Below are 8,080 nucleotides of genomic sequence, written 5' to 3'. Positions count from 1 at the left end.
CCTGCTGAAGGTGTTTGTATTGCTGTTGTTCTTCTCTTTTTGGTTTATTTACATTGTGGTTCAAATGAGAATATGCAATAAGCATGTATTTATAAGATCATACAAGCACATCTTCAAGTTTTCTCACTAAGTTATTAATAACCCTGGCTTGAAAGTCACACACTTTTTTTCTTTTCACCTAAGTATACCGTGTAGGTCAGTAACATATCTTAATCAAAAGATGTGGCTCTCAAAGAGTTCCACTGTTTCTGTATGTCAAATCCAACCCTAACCCATTATATCACATTCTCCAAGCTTTTCTTTTATCTTTTCCTATGATATGCTGCAGTTAAACATATTACTTGCACTTTTCTTTAGCTTTGTATCAGTCCCCACCACCAACTCCCCCCAAAATATGGTATTTTCACAAAAGCATGCATATTCAAGAGTCTTCTTTTACTTTCAGACCCATTTAGTCAAAAGACTTATTTATGGCTGCTCGAGAGCTCAATCTGGTTTATCGCCAAGAATGTAATACTGCATCCCCAGTCTCTGCTTTTTTCCCTTACTGCCTTGCCTTTTACCTTAACATTAAGAAATTCCAGCATACAATTTATATAATGACTTTGACTTTCTTCTTGATGACATCTTCCACAGACAATTCTGGCTTCTTGCTCTAATTTGAACCACCTGCTTTCCAGGTCCCTGGCATAGTTGTTATCCCGGGATCTTCACTGGTGTCTTAAGAGATTTAGTTTCTTGGATCTTGTTTCATCTTTTTTCTCTAACTGCTCCTTCATTTTTCTGGGCACATATTCAAGAACGTATGAAAGGTAAATTTCCCAAGTCCTTACATTTCTGGAAATGTCTTTAATTTGGCCTCTCACCTGAGTAATCATTTGGTTGCTATCAAATTCTAGATTTAGGAACTCAGAACGAACTTTGAATTAACTGCCCCATTGCTTTCTAATACCTATTGCTGCTGCTAAGAAATCCAATGCCAGTAGACTCTTATTCTTTTTGAGGCCAACCTTTTCCCTGTCTAGCAGCTCTTAGGATTTTCTTTTTGCTCTTGGACTTTAAAAACTACAAAAGAGGTTGACACCAAATGGAGATCTTTTTTCATCTAAACTTCCCAAGTATCAGAATGCTCTTTCAATCAGAAGATACGATTTTTTAGGTGAAGAAAATTTTCTCCTCCTATTTCACTGATTATTTTTGCTTTTATTTCATGTAATATAACTTTTGAGATGTCTTTTAGACAGATGCTACTACATTCTGTATTTGTTCTCCAAGTTCCTCTTTTCTTGCGTATTTTTCCATCTCTTTTGCTCTAACGTTCTGAGGGAGATCCAAGAATTTATACTTTTGCTAAATGGCTAGCTAGGCTTTCTTAAACCAGCTAAAGTAACTGCCTTCTACATACCAGCTACAAAATTACTCAATTTTGTGGTAGACTATGAAATTACTACATGCCACGGACTTCACTGCTGAAACTGCCAATTTGTTAAGTGCTACCATGATGCCAAAATTTGACAGTATGGATAAAGAAAACAGAGCTAGCACTTCACTTTTCTTAAGACTACTCATCTAAAAACCTGAAATGCTTAGAATACAGTAAACAATCCAGGCATTGTTTTTTAAAAAGGTACTGTGATGGCAAAACAAGGTAGCAACTTCAAGCCTAGGCGTTCAAGTTCATCACTCAGCAATAAAGCTTTACTGAAAGAAAACAGAATATAAGTAATTCTCAGTGGACTAGGTGAAATAAATTAGAGTTCAGGATCACTAATTACTAAGTAAATGATAAATCATGGCTGGTAGATTAAGAAGCATGAATTATTCGATACATTTATGAAGATTTAAATCTAAAGTAACAAGTGTACAAGTCAATTTCAAAGTTAGTGACATAAAATTTTTATGGATATTAAAAGTTTCCTCCAAAGATTTCTGAGATGATAAATAAAGATTTGGGAGTAAACCAGAAATTACTCTTTAGAACACACATCACTGAAAAATTAAAGTGAACTGGAGGGCGGGAGGCGCTGGCGGGACATGGGCCTGCAAAACCATGAGCGAAGCGGGTTTGGGCCCTCGACGGTGGACGCGAGTGTCCCACCTGCTCTCCTTTAGCGCAACCCACCGGCTCCACAGGAGGCAATTATGAAGCCCCTTGATCATAAGAATCTGGATCTGGGTGTGCCATATTTTGCAGACGTCGTAAGACGACAGAAAATGTAGCTGTTTGTATCTGGGAAGACCTTCAGAAATTTCTTCCTGCGCGAGTTCTTCATAAAGTAAAAGTATATGAGGGCTTCCCTGGTGGCGCAGTGGTTGAGAGTCCGCCTGCCAATGCAGGGGACACAGGTTCGTGACCCGGTCCGGGAAGATCCCACATGCCGCAGAGCGGCTGGGCCTGCGCGTCCGGAGCCTGTGGTCCACAATGCGAGAGGCCACAACAACGAGAGGCCCGCGTACAGCAAAAAAAAAAAAAAGTATATGAAACTGACAATGATATTGTAGTCTATAAAGGAGAATAACTCTTAGAGGTTAGTACTATAGAATGATTTAATTTCTTTCCATATTTGAAGAAGATCTTTATCCCCTTGGACAATTAAGAAGTCATCACATAATTGTTACATCTCCAAATTGTGTTCTGGAGCACTTGATTTACTGGAATCATTGTGAGTAAGATCTGTTTTAAACTCAAATCTATCTTAAAACCAAATTGTAATGTATTCTGAGTATCATTTAAAGAGTGTTTCACCTATAGATTAAAATCATTTCAGCAACAAAAGAAAAAAATTAAAGTGAGTTAAGCTAGTACATATAAGAAAGAAAACATAAAAGAATGCAGAAAAAAATAAATGTAAAATATTTAAAGCAAACAAAAAAAAAAGAATGCAGAAATGAAGGAGGAAATCAAATTAACTTTAGATTAACCTTTTCTGTGAAAAAGTTTTCTGTTTTCAAAACAAAGGAAAACCCTAGTCTAAGTAAAGAATATGAACATGTAAACCTCGCAGAGACAACTGACTGTGAGCAGAAATTAACAGCACAAATTGAAGTCAATATCTCTATGTTTTCAAGTCACTTGTTAAGTATTTAAACCAGAAACAAAACTGACTGAATATGAGACTGTTTACTCAAAATGAGAGCAGTGTCCTAATGGCTAAAGGTGTCTTCAAGGTTTCTACAGATAGTTCATTATGCAAAGGGAAACGTTCCTTCAGAGGCTGCCAAGCTCCTCTTGGTTCACCTTCTAACGAAAGAAAACTGAGAAAGCTCTTCAGATAAAAGACTGTTTTAGTCTTTCATCTACATTCAATCTATAAAACAGTCCCTCTGTTCACCAACTTTATCAAAATTATTCAGAATTATACTGGTTTTATCAACAGTAAAAAAATATTAGTTGAATCTGACTTTCCACTCATACTTCCTCCCGTGCTCCAATCTAGCCCTCTGCTGAACTATCTAACCTAGTATCTTACACTCAGCCACTTTTCCAAATTATCATGCCAAGTTACAACCACAGTCTCAACTTTGAGCAAATCACCCCAACAGAGTATACATTTCCTACTCCAGACAGGCTAGCCAACAGACAGAAACAAAGTCACAATGGCCTAGAATAATTTAACTCAACAAAAAGCAAACACTCAATTAAGAGACAAAAAAAAAAATCAGAGAATACCTAACTATGTCTTAGACAAGTCCAGTTTTGCCTAAAATCGTTCATGTAGACAAACATAACATTAAACTTGTAAGAGTTACTATAAGAGAGGCTGTACAGTATTGTGATTAAAAATATAACTCTAGAGCACGACTGCTTGAGAGTAAATCATGGTTTTGTTACTCTACCTGCTGCTGTGTGATCTTAGGCCAGTTATTGATGCCTGTTTTCTCATCTATACAATGGGGAAAGTAACAATACGTCTTTCATGAGGCTACTGTGAGGATTAAGAAGGTAAATAAATGTATGTGAAATGCTTAGAAGAGTGCCTGGCATGTGTTAATGCCACGTAAGTACTTGTTATTATTTATGAAAACAAATGGGGTGACTGGTAACTACTGGGTTTTTCTAAAGATACAGCCTTTAAAATTATCCAACTAGCTGTCTCTACAGTCCAGCTCTGAGCTCTTACTCGCTTATTCAGTCAACAGATACTTACTCAGTATCTGCTCTATGCCAGGCATCGCACTTCCACTTCCACTGTCAATACCTCAAACCTTTTACGGGTGAAAATGAGCTCAACCGCCTCTTATTGTTAAGGCTTGCTGTACTGCATGCCATACTTAACTATAATTAAATAATTACTTCTCCTTGATATTACTTAGTTATTGCCCGCCTCCTTTTTCCACTCATTTAAAAAAAAAAAACAACTTTATAAAGGAAACTTTCAAACATGTACAAAGGTTGAGAGACTCATAAAATGAATCCCACATATCTATCACCCAGTTTCAACCACTGACACATTAGATCTTATTTATACACTCACTTCAATTATTTTAGAGCGAATCCCAGACGTACCATGTCCTTGTAACTGTTCAGTATTTATCATCTATCTCTAAGGTATTCTTTTAAACCACAATATTATTACAACTAAAACATTAATTATAATTAATTCCTTGATATTAAATAATCAGTGCTCAAATTTTCCCAAATAGCACAAATGACTTTACAGGTCTTTCCACTCCATCAGATTTAGCAATTAGGCAATGTGTCAATAAAATGAAGGTGACCATGGGAATTCCCTGGCGGTCCAGTGGTGAGGACCCTGTGTTCTCACTGCCAAGGGCCCAGGTTCGATCCCTGGTCGGCGAACCAAGATCCCACAAGCCACACGGTGTGCCCCCCCGCCCCAAAAATAAATAAAACAAAATAAATAAATACAAGGAAGGTGACCTTAATAACAACGGTGTCAGCAAAGTAGCAGGAGATGAAAGCCAGATTTGAGCAGGCAGAAATAAGGAAACGGAGACCACTGTATATGCTCAGGCAAAGCTCAAATACGAGAAAGAAAGGAGGCGAACGGGGAGGCACGTGCAGGATCAGGATCACAGGGGAGTTGATTATGTTCGTAACGTGAAGAAAAATGAAGAAGCGGAGACACAGGTAAAAACAAAGAGAAACTAAAAACATAAGGTCCTAGAGATGAGAGGGGATGAGATCAAAAGCACAAGTGCCAAGGCTGACCTTGAATAAGAGAGGTATAACCTGAACTCTGATATTGAAAGGAAGGAGTTATTAAGCATGAGTACGAAAATGGGAAAATTTCCGTGTGTGGCAGGCAGGGGGTGATGGGGTGAGGAGGTAATGAGGTTAACACTTAAAAATGTTCTCGGTTTTCTTAAGCATTCGGAGATGAAAATCACTGATTAAAAGTAGGGTACTGGAAAGAATTATGCAGGGGGGTTAGATAAAATATTGAAGATCTGGATGGAATTTAAGGAAACTGAAAGGGACAAATGACCAGACAGGTGAAAGAATTAATCAGCATTCAAATCTTATGCAGATTTCAAAAAACAATTTCAAACATCACCCCTCCCATGAAGCTTCCCTTAATTTTCTTAACCAAAGGTAATTTTCCCTCCTTGGAACCTTTGCTTTTATTGCTCATAATGGTTTGTTTCCACTGTAAAAATTAATGCATTTCTTCACTTTTTCCCAGTAGCTAGACTGTAAGCATTCTGTGGGTACTTATCTGTGTGTCACAGGGTTAAAAACAGTACTTTACAGCATACAATTTAGAGTCTTACTACCTTTTTAGAAAACAGCATAATTTAAATACTAAAAGAACATAAGAGACAGTAACTACTAAGGTGAGAGGACTACTGAAGGCCTCACAGAGAACACAGACCTGAGCTAGGTCTGGAAGGGAAGAGAAAGCACAACTTGAACAGGGCAAGTGTAAAAAGTAAAGTGCCTCAAGGATTGGTTTTAACATTTTATACATGGTAACAGCTGTTTACAAGTAACACTAAGCTCTCCCATTAATAAAGAAGTTTTGCAAATGAGCAAAAAAAGACTTACTACAATGTGTGGGTGGGGAAAAAAGTGGTGGTTTTAGAGTGAATAAGTTCAAATTCATCCAAATCATGTATAAAATATATTACATTCTAGTAAACCAATTAGAAAATAGAGGAAAACTACATTTTTACTGGATGACAGAAGAATTCAGACAGATTCCTATCTAGTTGAACAATCACTGACAAGTACAGATCTTTAGTGACAAGGCTCAAGTTTCATCAAAGCACAGATGAAGTCCTAAGAAAGAAGATTTACTAAGTTCTAAAGATAAAACTGAAAGAGATAGCTTTTAACAGTGTATGGAATCTATTTCAAATACTTACTATTTAAAAAAACTTGGCTTTCACCATCCTGGATGTACCAAGGGGAACATCCATCTTGCCTTTTGCCCTGGTACATTTTTCTTTGCAATCAGGTAAATGATCCTCAGTCCCAGATCTTAAAGGAGTGCAGAAGGTAAGAACCTGGGACGTCTTGCCTCCTTAGGACCTCTGTTCCCTGACCAAGAAACAAAAACTAACCTCCTAGTACCTCATACTTTTCAGAGCTGTACTCCCAACAGCCTACCCCAACTCTATTTGCAGCCTGAATCCTAGCTAATTACAGGCTTCTACACCTCATTCTTGCCCACTAGCAACAGGAGGAAAACACCACAGGCTCAAGCTGAACAGTAAGTGGCAAGGCACAATTCTGAGCAGAACTCTTTCAATTCTAAAGAAACTATACAACTGACATGTCAATTATGGCACAGAAAAGAATTATAGATCTAGATAACACTCGGAGCACTAGTCTGTAAGTACTCTATCTTGACCACATGTCAGAGGTCAAACAAAAACAGCCATAGACAATGTGAGCAAATGGGCATGGCTGTGTTCCAATAAAACTTTATTAAAAAACTGTAGGTAAGGCAGTAGTTTACCAACCTCTGGTCTAGAGAGTCATAATTAGATTTGGTTTTGGTCAATTCTAACAATACACTGGATACAACATTTTATCTTCATGTTTAAAACAGAAATACACACCTACGTATGATCAAAATTATATAAGAAATTCATAAAGGAAAGCCTGGGAGGAAACAGTAAAATAAAATGTAAATAGTAGTACGGATGGCCAAACTATGGGTCATTGGTCATAGGGTATCACCATAAAAAAAAAGTTTAAAAAACTGTAGAAATTACAAAATAGAAAATAAAATGGATTAATAAACAAGTAATTTAAGCTTATGGTAACTGTTCTAAAGAAAATAAACAGGGTACTGCCCATGTTAGAGAGAATCTGAAGAGAGCATAGAAAGAGAAAACATCTCCAAAGAGGGGACATTTTATAGGAGACATTTATGCTGAGATCTGAAAGACGATGAAGTTGCTCAACAAAAGAGCTGATGGAAGAGCACTTATCCAAAGCTCACACGCAAGCAAAGGTGTTGATGAGAATGAAAGAAACTGACAAGTGTTCTGGGAAAATAAAGGAGACTAATGAAACAATGAGCAATGGGGAAATGGTTTTAATAAGACAACAAAGAAGAGACATCTCATGGCAAAGTAAGATGTCTCTGAATAAGGCAGGACCAGCTTCATCAAACAGGGATGGCAGAAAGGGCAAGGAAGGTTCAGAAGAGTCTGGGAATTCTGGGCCCTCAGGACGGTATCTAAACTTACCAGCGTCCCCATTCCAATTCTCAAGATCTCCCTCTTCCCCAATCACTGTACTTTCACACAAGAGACCTTTTGATTTTTATTTAAGCTCCCTGGTCCTCTGATCCTTGAATCAAGAATTTCTAAGATTGTTATTTTCTTTATGTTGTCCAGTATAGTCAGAACAGCCAGCCCACCCACACTTCTTATACTCCTCCTCCCCAGAAATGTCTTGTACGATAGCTCCTTAGTCTCTCAGTTTTGCCTTCAATAAGCACTTCATTTTACATAACCACAAGTTAAGTAAGTTAACTGTTTACTTGCAGCTTTGTTAATCTGAAAAACTTCAGTTGGGTTAAGCCACTGAGATTTGAGGGTCGGTTTGTAATTACAACATAGTGCAGACACTAATAATAAAGAGGTCTGTAAAACTCTTTCC

At 37.5% G+C, this 8,080-nt stretch overlaps 1 protein-coding gene across 1 annotated transcript in view; it reads right to left on the bottom strand.

Moving 5' to 3' along the window:
* PPP3R1 (protein phosphatase 3 regulatory subunit B, alpha) overlaps positions 1–8,080 on the bottom strand; it is a 27,333-nt gene that overhangs the window by 18,595 nt on the left and 658 nt on the right. The window lies entirely within an intron of this gene.

The sequence above is a fragment of the Lipotes vexillifer genome, unplaced genomic scaffold (genome assembly GCF_000442215.2).
Source record: "Lipotes vexillifer unplaced genomic scaffold, Lipotes_vexillifer_v1.1 scaffold311, whole genome shotgun sequence".
NCBI classification, from domain to species: domain Eukaryota; kingdom Metazoa; phylum Chordata; class Mammalia; order Artiodactyla; family Lipotidae; genus Lipotes; species Lipotes vexillifer.
Note: the sequence above shows the minus strand (reverse complement) of the source record. Positions and strands in the feature narration are given on the sequence as shown.